Below are 23,492 nucleotides of genomic sequence, written 5' to 3'. Positions count from 1 at the left end.
AAACATAGTATTTTAATCTTAGCTCAGTGTCTTGCTGATACGATTTTTAAATATCCTAAGGGATTGTTATATGGGAAAGAGTTTGCAAGATAACTTGAATATTCATTGTTATCAGTTCACTGAAGCTCAGTGACTCAATCATGGCTTTGTTGACCAAAAAAGACCAAATTAAAGTGTTAAAGAGCTGTGTCTTAACATCTTGGCACCCTATCTTCTGCATTTATTTCAGGGTCAGGGCCTCAAGTAATAGATTAGAATGTGATGGTTTAAAAGTCAAAGTTTGTTCAGCACTAAAATTGTTAGAGGACCTACAGGAATCTCCAGAGAACATTCCTTTTATTTCTTGCTTTTTAAATGAAAGAATAATAGTGACAACTAACATATGTTAGTGTTTGACTGTCAGAGAAAATCAAAACTGCATATGAACAGTATGAACAGAGATCTGAAGCTTTGTGTTTCTTACCTAGTTGCATGTTAGTGAAACAGCTATTTGAACACACAAAACCCTTCCTTATAGAATTATTTTTAAATGAGATGTAGCTTTTCTAAAATTTATTTTTGATGTGGAGCACTTTGGAAGTCTTTGTTGAATTTGTTACAATATTGCTTCTGTTATTTATGTTCTGGATTTTTGGCTACCAAGCACATGGGATCTTAGCTTCCTGGTCAGGAAGTGAACCTCCACCCCCTGCATTGGAAGGTAAACTTCTAACCACTGGGCTGCCAGGGAAGTCCTAATTGAGATATAATTGACATATAACATTGTATTAGTTGTAGGTATACAACAGAATGATTTACAACAAAACAATTGCTGTAATAAGTTTAATTAACGTCTGTCACCACACATAGTTGACAAACTTTTTGTGTGATGAGGACTTTTAAAATCTCCTTTCATAGCGTGTTTTAGATATACAGTACAGTATTGTTGACTATAGTTGCCATGTTGTACATTACATCCCAGAACTTATTTATCTTACAACTTTTATATCTTATAAAAGTTTGTACCTTTGACCCCCCTTCACCCCTTTTGCCCACCTTCGTCACCCCCTTTCATTTGAGAGCTACTCTACTATGTCAGACCAGATACCGCGTAGTTGTTTATCTTCTTTTATAGAGTTTTGTTCTTTAATTTCATTTCATCCAACTTATGTTCAGTGTCTTCGGTGCTAAAATAAGGGCTTCTTTTTTTGGCAGGCTCACATCCTGGTGGGGGAGAGTCATATACATAATTCCATGTCCTCACTGTGGTGGGAGGTATAATAGAAGCAGAATACAGACACAGTGGGGACAAGAGGGAGGATGTGGGTAACTCGGTTCCTCAGTGCAAACCTTCACAGAGAAGGCGGTATTTGGGTCTTGAAAAATGTTGGGAGTTCAGTTTTTTACCAGCATTCTTTCTTCAGAGGCGTATTAAGGTATATGATATTGGTCATTCTCTTTTCTAGAACTGGTAGAATTTGAGGTGGGTTTCATAGAATAACTGGGGCAGCTCTGGCAACTGGAATGAAAACAGTAGGTAGAAAGGAAAAAAAAATCAGCCATCAAGTAGTGGGTACAAAGGAGAATACAAAGGAGATGGATCACAAATTCAAGGTCAGCCCAGGCAAATTTCATGCCTTAGGAAAGCAGATAGTGATTGTTCACAGAGTTGTCAAAACATATTCCTAGTGAGGTGAGTGAATAATGTGTTGTGTGCTGTTTAGCTTATAGATGTAGAAAGACACCAGCTCTAGTTTGTGTCTTGTGTGTATTTCTCTCTCCACACCTGAATTACAGCTACACCTGCATTTGCCTGTGTCTAAAGTACATTTAATAACCCATAGCTCATACTTCACTGGTGACCAATGGGGATACAATAGTAAATATTGTTTTTTTATAAACCTACCCAGAAAAGTACTTTCTATACTTATACTTAGATGCCTTAACAACAAAAATGGCTTAAGCTTAAAGGCTATAGGGTGCAAAGCGTGTTTAAATCACTGGTAAACGACAGAGCATAAAAACTGCTGTGAATGCTGAGGTAAAACACTCAGATATAAGAGGCTGCCTTATTGTTTGCCTTGCTTGTTTTGTGGTTTCTTTCACAATGGTTAAGTTCACGTATTATATGTATTAAATATATGTATAAACTTCTGTATATATATATAAACTTGTATATGCATTTATATACTTATGTATTTCCTTACCCTGAAAGTCCCCTTTTCTTCACCTGTTCATCTCTCCCCCTCTCCCTTTGACAACCAGTAACAGATTTTTTTACTGTCTCTATAGTTTTGTCTTCTGAAAAATGTCATATACCTGGAATCATACAGTATGTAGACTTTTCAGATTGGCTTCTTTCACTTAGCATTATGCATTTAAGTTTCCTCTGTGTCTTTTATGACTTGATAGATCATTTTTATTGCTGAGTACTATTTCATTGCATGGATGTATGAAGGGCATCTTGGTTGCTTCCCGTTTTTGGTGATTATGATGAAGTTTTATACACACACACACACACACACACACACACACACATACACATATATGTATATACAGACATTGGAAAAGACCCTGATGCTGGGAAAGATTGAGGGCAGGAGGAGAAGGGGGCAACAGAGGACGAGATGGTTGGATGGCATCACCAACTCAATGGACAGGAGATTTAGCAAGCTCCGGGAGATGGTGAAGGGACAGGGAAGCCTGGTGTGCTGCAGTCCATGGGGTCGCAAAAAGTTGGACATGACTTAGCGACTGAACAACAATACACAGACACAGTGTGTGTCTGTGTGTATAGTGTACCTGTGGCACAAAGGACCTATGAAACTTGAGCTGAAGATTAGGGCGTTAGGGGAGCTGACTTCTGAAGGGTAGTGAAAGTTGCTCTCGTGTCTGACTCTTTGCGACCCCATGGCCTATACAGTTCATGGAATTCTCCAGGCCAAGACACTGGAGTGGGTAACCATTCCCTTTTCCAGGGGACTTTCTCAACCCAGGGATCGAACCCAAGTCTCCCGCATTGTAGGCGGATTCTTTACCAGCTGAGCTACAAGGGAAGCCCTTTGAAGGGTAAGGAGACTGCTAGGGAATAGAGAAGAAGTTTGCAGAAGAACAAATGTGTGTGTGTGCGCTTAAAAACAAAGTTCTAGGAGGAGACTTAGAGTTGCATTTATTCTGCCCAGTGACCCATTCTTGATGTTGCATCCACACAGAGGTGACAGTCCTGCAGTAATTCATCTTTTCAGATTGTGCACTGAAGGGACAGGAAGTGGGCTGGCATTTCATGGAGCACCCTCTGCAAGAACAAGGGCACTGCCCCAGGCATTTCATGTGTGCTGTGTAGCCTAATACTCTAGACCGCTCTGGGGAATTTAGTGATCCTGTCACAAAGATGACAAGCCCTGGAAGGTGCAGTGAATGACTAAGATCAATCTCCCAGGGCATATTGACCCAGTGAGTCAAACCCAGTCCTCTTAATTTTGAATCCTTTTAATTTATTCTTAACCCTTTCTTAATGCTCTATGTCATTAAGAAAAGATTAAGTCATTTGTTATACCTTGATGAAGGAGGCATGGAAGTATTTGGACATTTTAGAAAGTGAACTGTTTTTGATGGTTCTCCCGACCTGGGTGCTTTTCCAGTGCTAGTTCATGAGGGCTCTGAGTTTCTGCATTTGTACGTTGTATGTGATTATTCTTTGCTGCATAGTGGAAGTTGATACAGTCTTTCTTGAACAACATCCATGGCAGTTTGGTTTCTTAAACACCAAAATGACTTTAGATAAATCTGTTTTCTCTTTGAAACATGAACATAGATGATGGCAAAAAATGGAATTGTAGTATACTTGGGAAATGCAAAAAAGCTTTGTCTTACTCTAGAAGTGAAATGAACATTAAGCAAAGAGTTTAGAATAAAAACATGAATAAAAGCATGGTTCTTCAATTTCTTACTTGTTATTTACTATTATGGACATTTGCTGAAAGATGGTCTTCAGCCATGGTATGTATGTAGATGTGTAAAAATCTGAGTTAACATTTAAATTATCTACCTAAGCTATTCCTACTGATAGTTGATTATACCTTCAGTCTGTTGTAGTAAGCATAGTATAAAATGTTAAGTATTTTAAGTGCCTGAAAATCGTTACTGCCTTGGGAAGGAAATTGAAAGTATAGAGTGGGTGTGATGAATGAGTGCCACTGTGTAACAAGGTGTGTGTGTGTGTGTTCCTCCTACACACTGTTCTAAAGCATAGCCTTTTTAAAATTGGTCACAGATATCACCCAGGAAATTTTACAGAAAAATCAAAATTTCCTCCTAATGCTAATACATCCTCGGAAAGTGCATGCACTTTTCTTCTCAAGGAACACACACACTCTGGCTTCCCGCTAATTCGAGGCGTACCCTTCCTGTGGGAACACCCTGCTTGGGTCACAGCCTGAGCAGAGCCCCACATGCATGGCAGTGCTCGTGGGTGACCTTGCACAGCTCTACACAGCGGAACTGGCCATGGAGAGCAGAGGAGCCAGACTGCAAGTCCTGTTCTGGGCTGGCTCCAGGAGCCAGGTTAAATGCAAAGAGTATGATGCAAAATTGTCACTGGGCAGATCTGCCATAGGGGGAAAAAGACAAAGTGAACCCGAGAAAACACCACCTTTTACTTACTGGTGAGCAAGGGAATCCTGTTCCCCTGCTGTCCCTCAATCTCCTTGCTTTCCAACTCTGGCCAGGAATCCATTCCTATTTCAGCCCAGTCCTGATAGAAGAGACATGAAAAAGAAGGGGAAAAAAACTGTCTAGGGATGGGAGGAGGGAAGGAGGCTCAGAAGTGAAGGGATATATATATATATATATATATATAATTATAACTGGATTCACAGTACAGTTGTTCTGTAATACTGACTTTTGTACTACAGAAACCAACACAAAATTATAAAGCAGCTTTCCACCGCTTAAAAAATAAATAAAACTTTTTTCAAAAAGAAAGAGATGGGGATTGACATATGCAGACTACTATATATAAAATAGATAGCCAGCAAGGCCCCACTGTATAGCACAGGGAACTCTACTGAGTACTTTGTAGTGACATATATGGGAAAAGAATCTAAAAAAGAGGGGATATATTTATATGTATAACTAATTCACTTTGCTATACAGCAGCAACTAACACAAGATTTTAAACCAACTACACTTCAATAAAATTTCTTTAAAAGAAGGATTCTAAGGGAGATGATGCCTGCCTCAGATGATGTCTCAGAAAACCCAGACAGTGAGGAGCACCTAACACCAAGACCCTTTCATAAAGATATGAGCACTGCTCAGTAAGTATAAGTAAAAAAAAGTGAAAGTGTTAGTAACTCATTTGTGTCCGACTCTTTGTGACCCCATGCACTATAGCCCACCAGGTTTCTCTGTCTATGAAATTTTCCAGGCAAGAATACTGGAGTGGGTAGCTATTCCCTTCTCCAGGGGATCTTCCCAACCCAGGGATCAGACCCAGGTTGTCTGCATTGCAGGCAGATTCTTTGCTGTCTGAGCCACCAGCTCAACAAGTGGAAGGAAGAACATACGATCCTAAAGGTCTTTGATTATGCCTCTTGGAATTTGAGTAGGTAAGGACCAAAAATGAAAGCAAATAGCACTGAGAACTACAATAAAGTTTGCTGTGTTAACACTCTGGCTGCCATGATGTTAAGGACAAAAGACTATATGCCAAGTACTGTGCTAAAGTGAAAGTCGCTCAGTCATGTCCAACTCTGTGTCCCCAGACTATACGTCCATGGACTATACAGTCCATGGAATTCTCCAGGCCAGAATACTGGAGTGGGTAGCCTTTCCTTTCTCCAGGGGATCTTCCCAACCCAGGGATCAAACCTAGGTCTCCTGCATTGCAGGCGGATTCTTTACCAGCTGAGCTATCAGGGACTAAATGCCTTGCATATAGTAGAACAAGGGGTTCAAGCTAGTTAGCTTCCTCTTAACTTTCCTGAGAACTCTCCATTCCATGTGTTTTTGGTCCCTTGCCTGATGGAGCATTTCCAGAAACCCAGTAAAGAGAGAAACTGTGAACTCAATCATAGGTTTGTAATCCCCTTTGAATTTCCCAGAGTACCCCTCTAGGTACTGCTAACTTTGTCAGCCATGAACCAGGCACATCCTATCTGGGCAGATGAAAAGGATTCTTTGATATCTGTTGTTGCCTTGCTTTTCATATCCAGTAGCTGCATCCTCTGGTTCTTCAGCATCATGGAAGAACCTATCTCTGTGGGGACATACATCCTGATTACTGTTCTCTGGTTCAGAGAATGCTTTAGTAGAATCTTCACAAGGATATTTTTTATAACTATTAATATTTTGAACTCTTTGGAAATCTAGAAAAGTATGACACTCTATGAAGTGAGAATGACTTTTTTTTTTAGCTGTAAGTGTGCTCATGTAATCAGAAATTGAAAACTAGAAGACATAGCTCCTTAATTTTCTTGCTCTTGTGTAGTCAAGGTTTTCTGCCTGATTCTCATTTGTTTATCTAATATGTTCACTTGACTTTTTTATAGTCCTAATAAGGCAGACACTGTAGCCTTATTTTGATGATCATTGAAAGTGTATTTATTCTCTGCAATGGAATACTTTTCTCTGGAGACCTGAGCGTCAGGTCTGGCAGCAGAGTGACAGGAATCTTAATTGGAACTGCCTTCTCATAAACCATTCCTTCAGGAAAAGATGTGTCACTTTACATGAGAAAAAGTCCCCATCAGATTTACTTATTATAAATATAACCTGGTGGAACTAAATGTTATTAACACATGGAAAAAATCTGGGAGAAATATTTTTTAAATACTTCTCTTGGGAGTAGCATTAGGACCATTCAGTGGTTTAAATATTTTAGCTGCAAAATTCTTTCTTCACCTGGCAGTATGTACAGAAGCCTGGCAAGTAAGAGTCCCCCAGGGTAAGCACCCTGTGCCCTAGGCTCCAGGGCACACAGCCTACAATCCACAGTCTAAGGAAGAATATTTTGAATTGTGCAGAAAGTGATTATTTTCTTCTTACCTTAATTCTTGTCAGAGTTGTGCCAGAGTCCATAACTGTATTGTTGACAGAGAAAGTTTGAGAAGAGTGAAACGAAGGGGAAGAGTTTGAATTCCATCAGTGAGTTTTCACGTTTTTGGAACTTTTGAAACTCTATATTATTGCCTTTAGAGATTTTCTCTCTTTTTTTATCAGTGGATTATTGAAACAAATGAGCAGATGTGTCTGCTTAATGTTTTAGGGTGAGGATGTTACAGGTTCCTATGTGTGGTTTCCTAGAAAGTGTCAACCAACTAGACAGACAGGAACGATATGCCAAATGAAATTTTTATGGCTTCTCAGGATGTCAACTAAAATGATAAATCCTTGATGTGGTTTGGTAGTCAAAACTATAAGGACAGGTTGGGGACCTAAACATTTATTGTGAAAAACTGAGAAGTGAGATTTTAAAAGTTCCAATCTTGGCTGACCCCAGAAGCTTACTTTTTTCAGCTGAGGACCCAGAAACAGTGTCACTGGACCCAAAACCTGTCTATTCCTCGTGGTCGACAGCAATTCAAAGTGAAGGTCTGTGGGAGCGCCCCTACGTGTAGTGGGAGCGCCCCTACTTGTAGAGCAGGGTCAGTTCTAACTGACAGTCTGCCTGTGCCAGCCTGTTATCCCTTTCAGTTCAGTTCAGTATAGTTCCTCAGTTGTGTCTGACTCTTTGCGACCCCATGGACTGCAGCACGCCAGGCCTCCCTATCCATCACCAACCCCCAGAGTTTACTCGAACTCATGTATTGACTCATATCCCTTTATCCCTCATGAAATCCCTGTGTGTGTCTGCTCAGAGAAGACTCAGGCTGTGGTTTGTACTGCAGGCATTACAGAGCCATCTGCTCAGCATAGCAATGTCTAAAATGTTGCAGAGTGAGGAAGTCTAACTGTGGCCACACTTCTGAGGTCAGCTTTCCAATTTGGTAATAAAACTGATTATTTTGATTAAAAAAAAAGTATTTCCTGGCTTTTTCTTAATAATTTATAAATGTAGGATTTCTTAGTTGTCTGATAGTCACTCTGCAGAAACAGAATGGCCCCCTCACCCACTCAGTGTTTGTTGCAGTGTTGAGACTGATAACAGCACACATGGACCAAGAGGTTAGGAAAGGGTTTGTCACTCACATAGTGAGGCTTTTGGGGCTAAAAGCATGGCTTCCAATAGGTCCAAATGTGTCTTCAGAGAGCCAGTAGGGGCAATTGATCAGCGTTGGTATTTATTGTGGTTAGGAGGTGGGCTGGAGGATTCTCCATGTAGCCAGAGGCTTGTGTGCTCTGAACTTTGCACCAGCATCAAGGGAGAGAGACCTCAGACTTTTCCTGTATTTTCCCCCAGGTGTGGAGCAAGCAGAGAAGAGGGAGTGGTGGGGCTTGAGAGCTGTCACCAATCACACGTCAAAAATGGAGATGGACTCCATTGCGTTAGTGTAGCGTTTTGCTTGAGTGATAGTCACATTTTAGGCACAGACATTTTCCTTTGGCACACTGTGAAACTCAGTCACTTATTGAAAACAAAATGTGTTTGAACAGTATGCTTACAGCATTTATAATCTTTCTTGGCGTTAAGTTCTGTGCTGCGGGACCCATTGCGGACCAAGGTACTTGAGCTCGTGCATACAGAACATGCACACTGATGACACTCAGTGTCTCTGGATATCTGAGATAATACTAGATGACAAGGATGAGTGTGACCCCTCTCTGTTTTAACTTTGTCTTCATTATACGAAACTTTATGTAAATGAGCTGGATTTGTTCCTTGGGTCCTCTTCTCTCTCTCCCACACTCTACCTCCCAGCACCACCCTACTGCCAGGATGGGGAATAGAAAGAGAAGTGTTTCCTGTGTGCCCTTGATAATGGCTTTATTGTCACAAGTGGAGCAATAAACTATCCTTTCTTTTCTATTTGATGTCCTCCAAAGTAGAAAAAAATACTCAGTAACTCAAAAGAGTAGGTCAGCCCCATTAAGCTAACTCAGGGTGGATTTTGCACTTCTGTGCACTTGTTTCTCTCTGTTTTGGCAGAAAGTCGCATTGCTAGACATTTTTCATTTCATCATGTCCATCTGAGTTTTTCCGTTGCTATGGCAGATGAGTAGCAACTCCTGTTGGGAGTATTTCTGAGCAGACATCATTACAGTTGTGTTCTTTCTTGATTGTTGGAATTTCTGAAAGTTGGCTGTACTCAGAATCATTCCCTAAGGAAATTGTGACCCTTCCTTTAGGTATCTCATGAAATCATCTCTGAGTGGAGGGAGCTTACCAGTTTATTTAGTGGAGATTCTTGATTAGCTCTTTAGTTATCATAAGAAGATGTCAGCTTATTGATAGCTTTTTAAAGGACATGAACTTTTCCACTTGTTCAGCAAAAGAGAATAATTACACTCCAGTCTCAGCCTGTTTGCTAGAAAGCTCTCACTAAAAGTTGACTGGGAGGAATTATCCATACAATGAATTCTCAGAAAATATGCAGCCTGCCAGTCTGGCTTGGTGATTCTCAACCTCATCTATCAAACCTTAATATACAAGGCCACCTTTACTATCCTGAGAAGAAATTCCTAATAATATAATTTACCCACACAAATTACTCTAAACACTAGTAAGAATATCTTGTATGTGTGTTAGTCCCTCAGTCATGACTGACTCTTTGCGACCCCATGGACTGTAGCCTATGGCCCATGGAACTCTCTAGGCAAGAATACTGGAGTGGGTTGCCATTTCCTTCTGCAGGGATCTTCCTGACCCAGGGATCGAACCTGGGTCTTCTGCATTGCAGGCAGATTCTTTACCATCTGAGCCACCAGGAAAGCCAAGAATATCTTAACCACATTTAAATAACAAACAAAAGGAAAGAAAGTATATTGAAAATAATGTGCAATTCAGTATGTAGAGGCTGGAGCAGAACTCTTCACAAGACATAATGAAACAGTTGCCTGTCTGTAGCTACAGGTAGAATCCTCATGCTGCATATAGATGCGGAGTGACACAAAAGGATGTTTTGCTGGAAACTGAGAGATACCACAAGAGCATGCCCTAGGCAACATGATTTTCTGAAGTACTGAACAACTTTCAGTAAAACTCCTTACAAAACAAAACAGTAGTCTTCTCTTGGTTTTTATTGTGGTAGGATTCCTGGAAAATTCAGTGTATCTTGATGCAAAACAAATAAAAATTTGCCTATATGTAAAACAGAGTTCAATTCTGGGCTTAGGGTTTTATAAACAAGTTTTTAACTTATTTACATGTCTGTCTTCTCAAATGGCTCAGTGGTAAAGAATCCACCTGCCAATGCAGGAGACTCGGGTTCAAACCTTGGGTTAGGAAGATTCCCTGGAGAAGGAAATGGCAACCCACTCCAGTATTCTTGCCTGGAGGATCCCATGGACAGAGGAGCCTCCATGAGCTTCAGCCCATAGGGTCGCAAAGAGTCGGACATGACTGAGCTTGCACGCACACACATGTCCAGCAGGTCACTCAGATATGCAGGATTGAGGGGAGTTCTTTGCATTTGGTGGCTGTCCTGTACTTTGCCTGGCTACTGTCCAATAAAGGCCAGTAGTATCCCCCTTCCTGGGACAACCAAAAATAACTGTGTGCATTTCCAAATTGCTCCCTACAAAGTTGTACTGCCTGCTTTAAGAACCACTGCTCATTTACTCTAAGTCTAATATCTAGATCAAGATATCAAGGGAGAAAATCAGAAAACTACATCTGAATTTTGAAGAGTCTCTTTATTAACTTTTACTTTTTATGCAAAGTTTACAAAATACACTTATGTTGGTATTAAAAGTATCACCAGGTAGGTCATTCAATGATAGTCATAATGTCTGAAGGAAATTTTCCATTAGATCTCAGGGCCTGGAGAATCTAGAGTTCATTTCAGTATTTTCATCTTTTTATCTTGTATTAGGCTGCATTTTCTTTTTTTATTTTAATGCTAGGAGGCTTAGAGCCATATTTGCAGGCCATTATTAATAGTTACATCTCTTCTCGACCTCACATTGTTTCCTATTTTCTCCTGGCTCGAATTATGTTTCTAATCTTTAAATGCTTGTATTGATGCCTCAGATCCTTCTGGAAATGAGTATATGTAAATAAGAAAAGTGAATGAAAATATTTAGGAGCTCTATCTGAAAATTTCTGGAATCCCAGGGGGGGTACTTTAATGTTATTTAGGCATGAATAAAGTGGTGCTACATCCTATTAGTTCTGCCTCCAATAATTAAGTGTCCCCAGAATCCCAGGTTGTTCCATAAATAAGCCATTCTACTTGCTTCCTAAATTTTTTCCACCCCTATTATCAGAACTAAAATTAAGAAGTATGCTAATTTTGTAAAGATAAATTACTATTTTTCATCTTTTAAAAATGAAAAAAATCACCCAGGTGTTTATACAAACATAAAGAATGAAAGTGAAAAGCCATATTCACTCAAATTCTCACTAACATACTGTATGTTATTTTTCTGTTTTTTCCCCTGGCCTTTTCCCATCTCCTGAGTAATTTAATATAGATTTTTTGTGATTATAATTTAATGTCTTTTCTGGAATTAGATAAAAGTACTGCTGCTGCTAAGTCACTTCAGTCGTGTCCGACTCTGTGCAACCCCATAGACGGCAGCCCACCAGGCTCCACCGTCCCTGGGATTCTCCAGGCAAGAACACTGGAGTGGGTTGCCATTTCCTTCTCCAATGCGTGAAAGTGAAAAGTGAAAGTGAAGTCGCTCAGTCCTGATAAAAGTACATTTATCCATAAATTCATAGTATATGCTGCTTTATTGTAATACAGGTGTTTTTTTTTTTTACAGATTTGGATTATTTAAAATAAATTTGTAGACTTGGAATTACTTGATCAAGAAGAACATATTTTTTGTGAGAGTACCTTCTGAAGTTTTGTAACAGCTGCTGTTGGACAGTGAATTTTATAAACTTTTTGTCTTAAAAAAGAATTCTTGAGCCCTCTGCTGGAAGCGTTTAGTATTTCTATTGAGTTAGTAATAGATGGGAATTTTATAATTCTAAATGTAAGATTTTTTAAAAGAAAACAACCTGATAGCAAAAATATGTGAGCTTTGCGGTTAATTTCAAGATAAAAACATAACTAGCCAAACAAAGCTTTTGAGGTTTATATTGAAGTTGATATTCCATTTGAGTGGAATAATCATGCAAACATTTCAAATGAAGAGCTAATTCAAATGCATTGAATGATCTAAGTTAATTTGTGAATACTTTATTTTCTTTGTATCCTTTATAAAAAACCATTTATAGTTTGTCCTCAAATTGAGATCCATTAATTCAGCAAATGGTTAACGAGCACCTACTATGTGTTAAGGACTCACGAGACATTAGGGTTGTGTTGATGGAAGTAATGCTGTGAATGCTTTCTCAAAGTGGGCTGAACAATGAAATGACAGGTCAACACACCATTGCATTTCTTGGAAATGGATTACCAGGGGCCTGAACTATTAGTGTATGGAGCATGGTGAAGTATCTGAGAATGTTCAGTGCTCCAAAAGTTACACTAGTTCAGATAGGAGAATGAATAATTGAGCTGGAATACTTTATAGAGTACTACTTGCAGTTTACTTTGCAGGGAGAAAAGGTAGCCATTTGACACATGGTAACTGAATAGATGCAGCTCTTGAAAAATTGATTCTAACCATGCATCCTTATGTTATTATATGTGTATCAGGGTAGTAACAGTTTGGCACAACCCAAAGAGTACAGCCACTGACCTAGAGAGACTCAAGCATGATTCCAGCCTGTGGCAGCTTTAGGGAACTGTTGACTGAATTCCACTATAAGTATCAACTCCACTGACTGTTGCTGGAAAAAGTTACCATTTTCACTTCAAATTCAGATTCCCAAATCTCAATTGGATGCTCACCCTAGCCAGGTAGTGCTAATTTGTTTCTCTGGTAAATTTGCTTTCCTCCTCTTCCTGCTAAGTTTTTCTTTTCTTCTCCTCTTTTCAAACCCTGTTGCCCTCTCAATACCCTGCCCTGGTACACTTACCACAAGGGAAACTCATCTTCCATTGAGAAACATGCAGACAGGAAATACATCTTTTCACCATCGAATCCCCAAACTTCCCAGGTTCTGTGCACTTATTCTGTATATTCCCATCTTTTATGCTGGAAGAGACATCCTTGCTTTGTGAGAGGCTAATCTCTCCACTTAAGCTCTGGATCCTCCTTCCTCCTATCCTCTCAGACATCATTCCTGAATCCTCACGTCTGTCTCTTCTGTCATCAGTTTCTCCTCCACTGGCGTATTCCCACCAGTGTAAAAACATGCTTTATTGTTCATCTTTCAAAAATCCCTTTCTTGTTTTTCTCTACTTCTTCAACTACCATTTATTCCTCTGCTTTCCTTCCCAGCAGAACTTATGAAAAGAATTACATAAACTTACTCATTCTTCCTCATTTTTACTCCCTATTCCATTCATCAGGTCTGGAAGTTTCCATCTTCAGCGTCCCACTGAAACTGATCTGATAGTCACAGATGTTGCCGGACTGATTCATTGTGTCCTCTCAGCTGCATTCAACACAGTCAACTTATCTCTCCATTGAAGCCTTTTTGTGAAGACACCACACTCTGTGGGTTCTTATTCTGTACCCCCAGCTCTCCTCCCCGTCGTTCCTTTTCAAGTGTCTTTGCTTGCTCCCCCTTCTGTAGGCTCTGAGTTCCTCATGTGTCAAAACCCTCCTGTTCAGGTCTAAACAGCTTCCTTGATACCATCATCCAGACCCATGTTACTTGGTACAGCGTTATGCTCTTGACTGCTAGTCCCCACATGCACTCCAGACTAGAGATCAGCAAGCTTTTTCTGTGAGGGTTCAAATAATAAATAATTCAGCCTTTGCAGGCCATATCCAGCTCTGTTGCAACTACTCAACTCTGCTGTTATGGAATGAAAACAGCCAGAGACAGATAAGTAAATAGATGAGCATGGCTGTGTAACCAACCTAGACAGCGTATTGAAAAGCAGAGACATTACTTTGCCAACAAAGGTCCATCTAGTCAAGGCTATGGTTTTTCCAGTAGTCATGTATGGATGTGAGAATTGGACTGTGAAGAAAGCTGAGCGCCGAAGAATTGATGCTTTTGAACTGTGGTGTTGGAGAAGACTCTTGAGAGTCCCTTGGACTGCAAGGAGATCCAACCAGACCATCCTAAAGGAGATCAGCCCTGGGTGTTCATTGGAAGGACTGATGTTGAAACTGAAACTCCAATACGTTGACTACCTCATGTGAAGAGTTGACTCATTGGAAAAGACCCTGATGCTGGGAAGGATTGGAGGCAGGAGGAGAAGGGGACGACAGAGGATGAGATGGTTGGATGGCATCACTGACTCGATGCACACGAGTTTGGGTAAACTCCGGGAGTTGGTGATGGATGGGAAGGCCTGGCATGCTGCGATTCACGGGGTCACAAAGAGTCGGACACGACTGAGCGACTGAACTGAACTGAAGTTCCAATAAAACTTTATTTATGGATGCTGAGATTTGAATTTCATATTTTTTTACATTTGTTGTTCGGTCACTCAGTCGTGTCTTTGTGACTCTGACCCCATGGACTGCAGCACACCAGGCTTCCCTGTCTATCACCATCTCCTGGAGCTTGCGCAAACTCATGTTCATTGGGTCAGTGATGCCATCCAACCATCTTGTCCTCTGTCATCCCCTTCTCCTCCTGCATTCAGTCTTTCCCAGCATCGGGGTCTTTTCCAGTGAGTCAGCCCTTTGCATCAGGTGGTCAAAGTATTGGAGCTTCAGCATCAGTCCTTAAAATGAGTATTCAGGTCCAATTTCCTTTAGGATGGACTACTGTGATCTCCGTGCAGCCCAAGGGACTCTCAGGAGTATTCTCCAACATCACAAGTCAAAAGCATCAATTCTTCGGCACTCAACGTTCTTTATAGTCCAACTCTCACATCCATGCATGACTACTGGAAAGACCATAGCTTTGACTAGATGGACATTTGTCAGCAGTGTCTCTGCTTTTTAATATACTGTCTAGGTTTGTCATAGCTTTTCTTCCAAGGAGCAAGCGTCTTTTAATTTCATGGCTGCAGTCACCATCTGCAGTGATTTTAGAGCCCAAGAAAATAAAGGCTGTCAGTGTTTCCATTGTTTCCCCATCTATTTGCCATGAAGTGATGGGACCAGATGCCATGATCTTTGTTTTCTGAATGTTGAGTTTTAAGCCAACTTTTTCACTCTCCTCTTTCACTTTCATCAAGAGGCTCTTTAGTTCCTCTTCACTTTCTGCCATAAGGGTGGTGTCATCTGCATATCTGAGGTTATTGATATTTCTCCCAGGAATCTTGATTCCAGCTTGTGCTTTACTCATCCTGGCATTTTGCATTATGTATATAAGTTAAATAAGCAGGGTGACAACATACGGTCTTGACATATTCCTTTCCCGATTTGGAACCAGTCTGTTGTTCCGTGTCCGGTTCTAACTGTCTTGACCTGGATACAGGTTTTTCAGGAGGCAGGAAAGGTGGTCTGGTATTCCTGTCTCTTTAAGAATTTTCAACAGTTTGTTGTGATCCATACAGTCAAAGGCTTTCGCGTAGTCAATGAAGCAGTAGATGTTTTTCTGGAATTCTGCTTTTTATGTGATCCAACGGGCTTCCCTGGTGGCTCAGATGGTAAAGCATCTGCCTGCAATGCAGGAGACCCAGGTTTGTTCCCTGGGTTGGGAAGATCCCCTGGAGAAGGAAATGGCAACCCACTCCAGTACTGTTGCCTGGAAAATCCCATGAACGGAGGAGCCTGGTAGGCTACAGTCCATGGGGTCGCATAGAGTTGAACATGACTGAGTGACTACTTAAATAAGTTAAATGGATGTTGGCAATTTGATCTCTGGTTCCTCTGCCTTTTCTAAATCCAACTTGAACATTTGGAAGTTCTCGGTTCATGTACTGTTGAAGCCTGGCTTGGAGAATTTTGAGCATTCCTTTTCTAGCATGTGAAATGAATTCTATTGTGCAGTAGTTTGAACATTCTTTGGCATTGCCCTTCTTGGGGATTGGAATGAAAACTGACCTTTTCCAGTCCTATGGCCACTTCTGAGTTTTCCATATTTGCTGGCATATTTAGTGCAGCACTTCAACAGCATCATATTTTAGGATTTGATATAGCTCAGCTGGAAACTTTTTATATATCAGCATATTATTCAAATTTTGAAGTTTTCCAACCTATTTTTAAAAATTAAAAGCATTCTTAGGCATTAGCACCCTAAAATAAAATACTTAGGAAAAAGTCTGTCAAAATATGAACAAAATCTGTGTGAGGAAATTACAAAATTCTGATAAAAGGAGTCAAAGGACTAAATAAATGGGAAAAGCTTCCATGATTATGGATAGGAAGATGTGACACTGTTAACATGTCACTGTTCCTTGCAATCCTAATCATAATCTCAGTAAGTTGTTTTGTTGATATTGACAAACTGTTCCAAAAAGTTCTTTGGAGAGAGGCAAAGAACCCAAAGCCAATAGAACATTGAAGAAAAAGAATTGGAGGATTGACATTATCTGAATTCAAGTTACTATAAAGCTATAGTAATCAAGACACTGTGGTATTGGCTGGAAATAATAGATGAATAGATCAATGGAACAGAATACAGAAAACAGAAATAGACCCAGACAGATATAGTCTACTGATCTTTGACAGAGGCGCAAAGACAATGCAGTGGAGCAAAGATAGCCTTTTCACAAATGGTGCTGAAACAGCTGAACATTCACATTCAAGAAAATGAGTCTAGCCAGACCTTACACCCAAATAAAAATCAACTCAAAATGGATCACAGACATAAATGTCAAATGCAAAACTATAAAGCTTCTAGAAGGTAACAGGAGAACACTTAGATTACTTATATGACTTTGGATATGGTGATGACTTTTTAGATACAATGCCAGAGGCATGACTCATGAAAAAAATAATTTGATAAGCTGTATTTCATTCAAATTACAACCTGCTCTGCAGAAGTTTTATCAAGAGAATGAGCATACAAGCCACAGATTGGGGGACAATGTTCACAGAAGACATGTCTTAACGAAACTAAACATATTCTTAATCATGCAGTCCAGCAGTCACACTCCTTGGTATTTCCCAAAGGAATTGAAAACTTAACATTCACACAGAAACACGCATACAGGTGTTTATAGCAGTTTTATTCATAATTTCCATAAGTTGGAAGCAACCAGGACATCCTTCAGTAGACAAATGGGTAACTGTGGTATATCTAGACAATGGAATATTATTCAGCACTAAAAAGAAATCGCCTATCAAACTATGAAAAGACATGGAGAAAACTTAAGTGCTTACTGCTGAGTGAAAGAAGCCAATCTGAAAAGGCTACATACTTTGGGATTCCAACTGTATGGCATTCCAGAAAAGGCAAAGCTATGGAGATAATACCTGCCTCCTGAGAAATCTGTATGCAGGTCAAGAAGCAACAGTTAGAACTGGACATGGAACAACAGACTGGTTCCAAATTGGGAAAGGAGTAATTAAAGCTGTATATTGTCACCTGCTAATTTAACTTATATGCAGAGTACTAGAAATGCTGGTCTAGATGAGGCAGAAACTGGAATCAAGGTTGCCGGGGGAAATATCAGTAACCTCAGATATGCAGATGACACCACCCTCTTTAGCAAAGAGGAACTAAAGAGCCTCTTGATGAAAGTGAAAGAGGAGAGTGAAAAAGTTGGCTTAAAACTCAACATTCAAAAAACTAAGATCATGGCATCTGGTCCCATCACTTCATGTCAAATAGATGGGGAAACAGTGGAAACAGTGACAGACTTTATTTTTTTGGGGCTCCAGAATCACTGCAGATGGTGACTGCAGCCATGAAATTAAAAGACACTTGCTCCTTGGAAGAAAAGCTATGACAAACCTAGACAGCTTATTAAAAAGCAGAGACATTACTTTGTCAGCAAAGGCCCATCTAGTCAAAGCTATGGTTTTTCCAGTAGTCATGTATGGATGTGAGAGTTGGACTGTAAAGAAAGCTGAGTGTCAAAGAATTGATGCTTTTGAACTGTGGTGTTGGAGAAGACTCTTGAGAGTCCCTTGGACTGCAAGCAGATCCAACCAGTCCATCCTAAAGGAAATCAGTCCTGAATATTCATTGGAAGGACTGATACTGAAGCTCCAATACTTTGGCTACCTGATGTAAAGAACTGACTCATTTGAAAAGTCCCTGATGCTAGGAAAGATTGAAGGCGGGAGGAGAAGGGGACGACAGCATGAGGTGGTTGGATGGCAACACTGACTCGATGGGACATGAGTCTGGGTAAACTCCAGAGTTGGTGATGGACAGGGAAGCCTGGCATGCTGAAGTCCATGGGGGTCACAAAAAGTCGGACACAACTGAGCAACTGAACTGAACTGAATTGATGGAGATAATAAAAAGATCAGTGGTTGTCAGGGGCTTGGGGGAGTTACGGATGAGTAAGGCAGAGCACAGAGGATCTTTAGGGCAGTGAAAATACTCTGTACTCAGTCCTTATGTTCATCCAAACCCCAAACCAAGAGTGAACCCTAATATGAACTATGGAGTTTGGGTGCTAACACTGTGTTAGTGTGGGTTCATTGATTGTAACAAATGTACTATCCTGTGGGAACTGTTTGTAATGGGGGAGATTATGCATATACAGGATTAGGAAGTATATGGGACTCTGCTTTCCGCTCAATTTGTTGTGGACCTAAGAGTGCTCTAAAAGATGAAGTTTATTAATGAAAAAAAATAAAATTTTAAAAATGCAAGTAAAATTTTTGTCTTAAACTTTTTTTTCTTAGCTCACAGGCCATACAAAAAGGATGTGAAAGAAAAATTTGGCCTGGGACTTACAGTTTGCTAACTAGACTCATATATTTCTGACTACTTGATATCTCTATTTGGATGACCAATAGCCATCCAGTAAGCCACACCTTTAGCATACCTCCAAAATGGAACTTTTGATATTTCCTTCAAATCTGTTTCTGCCTTTGTTTTTACTCTTGCCAGTTGATGGTACCTCAGTCTATCCTAGTGGCCAAAGCCTAGATTCTAAGTACCGTACAATGAGGAAACTTGTTTGTCTTGTTCATGTTCATACCCGAAGTGCCTAGAAAGGTGCCTAGACCGTGTAGCACTCAGAAAAGATTTTTCTGTTTGAATGGGTGAATTTCTCCGCCTTCAGTTTCTTCATTTACCTTATGGGGTTAATATTTACGTTGCAGGACTGAGGAGTGGGGAACAGTATAAGAAAGAGAGATAATATGTATGAAATTACCTCACATGGCACCTGGCTCGCAGTAGGCAGTGTAAACATTAGAAATAGAAGTCATTATTTGTGAAGTAATTATTTTCTGTTCGTGGAATTAACAACAATAATAATAGCACCTATATTTTTTACCCTGTGAAACATGCCAGAGATTATTCTAAAATTTTTACCAGGATTATTCCATTTCATCCTTATATGAAGACTTTACAAAAGTAGGTAGTAGTCATCCCCCTTTTTTAAAATATAATGATGCTAAAAATAAACATGTCAATAACTTGCCCATGTTGCTACAGTGTCTCCTGAAGCCATACTTTTACTTCCATTTCTTATAAAGCAAATACAAGGACTTCCCCAAATGAACATGGAATTGAAGATTAATGAGGTATTTCTTCACATGAAAAATTATTCTACAGCTTCCTTCAGTGACATGAAGCATGCCCAGCCAAGTGCTCCTGCACCATCCTGTGCCCACGCTGTCACAGCCTAAAGCGTGATGGTTCCTTTTGGCTCTTTGCTTCTGTCTGTGCTCAAGTACCCAGCAGTGACATCACAGTAGCCAATGATAAATGAACATTGGCACCAGCCCTATTCATTCTGCCAGAGACCTTCCATCTTTGGACGTCAGTATTTTGAAGTAATGTTTCTTTTTCCTTTGGCCATACTAGCATTATAAGAAACTAGCTCAGTATGGAAAAGCTCAGATTCATTCATAAAGCTTAATGGAGTGAAACCTCCCATGTTCATCACACTTGAAAGAGCACTGGTTATAAAAGTGAATCTTAATAATTAATTTGGCTTTTCTTATAACCTGTAATGACCTTCATGTTTCATTATATTTAATTGCTGGGACTGCTTCTTTCTCTTGGAGTTAGAAACTCCTAAAAATTTGTTCTGCCTTTTCAAGTAATTAGGCCATATTTTTAAAGTAATGTAAGTATATATAATTCATCTTTACATCTTGTTAAATAATATATTTTGTTAATTTAAACACAATGAATAAAACTGTTGGAAGTGACTATCTGACAGAATTATTGATCTTAGAGCTTTGAAATACCGAACTGTGAAAATGGAAAAGGGGCCAAAAGAAAATGAGGCTTGCTTATGCAATCTGAGGGGACCAAGTTTTTTGTGTGAAGAATTATTTCACAGCTTCATTGAAATGAAGCACCTCCAGCCAAGCACCCTGTGCCTACTGCTATCTTAGCGGCTTAGTAATTGCATCTGATTCCTTTCTTCTTTCTCTATGTGAGCACCTAGCTTGAGTATTTAATCCTTTACCCTTTCACGTATCCTAAAAATAGGAAAGGAAGAATAAGGAGCAACGTATGTAGACTTTTCAAGTTTCATTAATGGTAATAAAATTTTTGTAGGGCAGCATAGAGTTTCCTAGTAATATAGTGGTGGTGATGGTGGTTCAGTCACTAAGTCATGTTCAACTCTTTGTGACCCCGTGAACTATAGTCCATCAGGCTCTGTCCGTGGGATTCCCTAGACAAGAATACTGGAGTGGGTAGTCATTTCCTTCTCCAGGGGATCTTCCTGGACCAGAGATTGAACGTGTGTCTCCTTCCTTGGCAGGTGGATTCTTGAGCACTGAGCCACTAGGGAAGTCCCAGTAATGTAGTACTGGTGTCCTTATCTATTCCAGGATTTCTTCTTAGCATCTTAGGGACTATGCTTCTACTATCTGCCTATAACCTTAGAAACTTCAAATAAAGCAAATGAGAGTGTGTAAACTTGTGAAGGAAAACAATAGAATCTCCAAGTAATTATCACCATACTTTTTTTTTTTTTACTAGTATGTTGTTATTGTGGTTTTACCTTTGTGGTTTTAAGCATTTTTTCAAGATATTCTGAAAATCAAGTCTCATTTTCTCTTTTTTTGTATTCTAATAGATGGAAAAGTTGATTACTTTTTCATAAATTGAAAATCAATTAGTATATTTAAGTGTTTGATATTAAGATCTTGTAGGAATTTGTACAAGTGTACTATGTTTAGAAGAAAACTACCTGACAAAGTTTGAAACTTAAGGAATCAGTAATCAAATCACAAATTCATCATACGGAACATCCAGCCCAAAGGTGACCTTTATTTGTGCACATTACTATGACTGTTAGTTGAAATGTCCGTTGTGTCCTTTTGTTTAACTCTTTCAACCAGATAATCCTTGATTGGCATGTGACCAGGCTCTCTCATGGAGGCTTTTGACATCTTCTAACATTTTCTCCAGGACCTGTGTTTTTTACTCCTGTAAATTTCTTTACTAAATAATTCCTGAGGTATTCTTCTGAGGTGTTCATGAGTCCCAAATTGTTTAAGCCATCTAGCTACCTCAGCCATATACAGTTGTAATGACATATATACATTTTCTCAGTCTTTAAAACAATTTTTTGAGATAGGTATTATAATTTCATTGTATAAATGAGGAAACTGAGGCAGAACTGAGTAGTTTTCTCAATCTCATTCTGCCAGCTGGGATTTGAAGTCAGATGGTGTGACCTGGAGCTCATGGTTTTAGTTCATTAAACATCTGTGGTAATTTGGAGTCCCGGGAGATTAATCCCAGTTTCAGGTTAGGGTGAAGGGAAATCTTGCAAAGCTTTGTATAGGAAGTAGACTTCACTGAATCTTGACAAATGGGTAGGATTTTGATATAGAGATTAAAGAAGTTAGGAGGGCATTCAAGGTGGAGAAAAAGGTATTGCCTGTATATGGAGGACAGTGGGCTATTGACTATTGGCTTTAGCAAAGGAACCATAGGGTTGCAGAGTTGGAAGCTTTATAAGTTAGTTAGGGGCCACATCGTAAGAATTTCTGAATACAAAGAAAAGAAGTTTGAACTCCTTATATTCATAAACTGGGACCTGATTTATGGAGAACTACTGAATTTTGATTGGTGTCACTCGTATTAAGTGTTTCAACAGAAATGTTTATGAACATTTCCCCCAAATTATACATACATCTACAAAGTAGAATTCATACTTTATTATCCTTATTTATTATTTTTCTTTCTTAGAAACAAAGTGTCTGTTATAAAGATACTCTTCCTAATTTAGAAAATCCTTTTACTTTAATCTTAGGCGCCACCTTGTGGTTTAAAAAATCCTTAGTGTAATGGTTTTGAAAGAAACAATGAATTGATGGCAGTTTCTCACAGCTAGATCTTATTGTTCAAATTCTGTCTATAGGAAGTCTGTTGAAGAACTTTATACAAAGCATTTTATGTATCCTTAATATCTGATAATTTAAAAGTTATTTACACTGTTGTATTCAATTTATTTGTTTTTATTTATAAATTCAAATTGTGATAATTTGCCATTTTTGCTATATTACACAGAAAAAATTTCCCAAAGAAACAAGTATAAAGAAGAATAAATGTGCTCCTTTATTCTTATAATCTGAAGCCGCATCTAATTTTCACTTACATGAGAGCTTTCAAAAGTGCTTATGTTCCTGTGTGCACAGTTGTTTCTTTGGTAAAGACCTTCATTGTTTGACTTCAATATGTTCAGTTCCTTCAGACTCCTCTATCTACAAACCCAGAAGTAAGTAAGTTAAACATCTCCTGAAGCAAAAAATGAGGAAGATAGCTTTGAAGAACTGAGATATACAACATTTTTTGAAGGTGCTAACTCACTTATTCATAAAGCAGGATAAAGGATCACACCAAGACTTGCCATGGCTATTAAAGACAGTCCCCACCAGTAGCAACTCCAAGAAGCAAGGTAAAGTGAGAGAAAAAAATAAAGAGAAGAAAAACAATAAGAAGGCAAAATTAAAAGGATGAACAGACCCTTGGTGATTTGGGAGAATGAGCTGCAGAAGGAAAGGCAGGAATGCCTTGGGGTCTTTGTGCTACATTAGCCCAAGCACTGTCCTCCCAGAGCCCTGCCAGGTGAGGACATGGCTCATCTTGTAGCCTCTGCAGACTCTCACCTCTCCCCCACACTCTTCTTTCTTAAGTTTCTGGCCTTGTGTCCTGCCCGACGATATTGCTGAAACCGGGAGCCCCAGTCTCATTCCAATTTGGAAGGCCTTTGTTAGAGATTGTGCAGCTTCCCAGGTAGCGCTAGTAGCTAAGAACCCACCTGCCACTGCAAGAGACTAAGAGATGGGGGTTTGATCCCTGGGTTGTGAATATCCTCTGGAGGAGGGCATGGCAGCCTACT

At 39.6% G+C, this 23,492-nt stretch overlaps 1 protein-coding gene across 19 annotated transcripts in view; it reads left to right on the top strand.

Annotated features, from left to right (window-relative positions):
- The window catches only part of KLHL32 (kelch like family member 32), a 209,616-nt gene that overhangs the window by 88,036 nt on the left and 98,088 nt on the right, over positions 1–23,492 (top strand). The window lies entirely within an intron of this gene.

The sequence above is a fragment of the Giraffa tippelskirchi genome, chromosome 9 (genome assembly GCF_054371585.1).
Source record: "Giraffa tippelskirchi isolate mGirTip1 chromosome 9, T2T-mGirTip1v1.2.pri, whole genome shotgun sequence".
NCBI lineage: Eukaryota > Metazoa > Chordata > Mammalia > Artiodactyla > Giraffidae > Giraffa > Giraffa tippelskirchi.
This window is presented reverse-complemented; position numbering and strand designations above follow the sequence as displayed.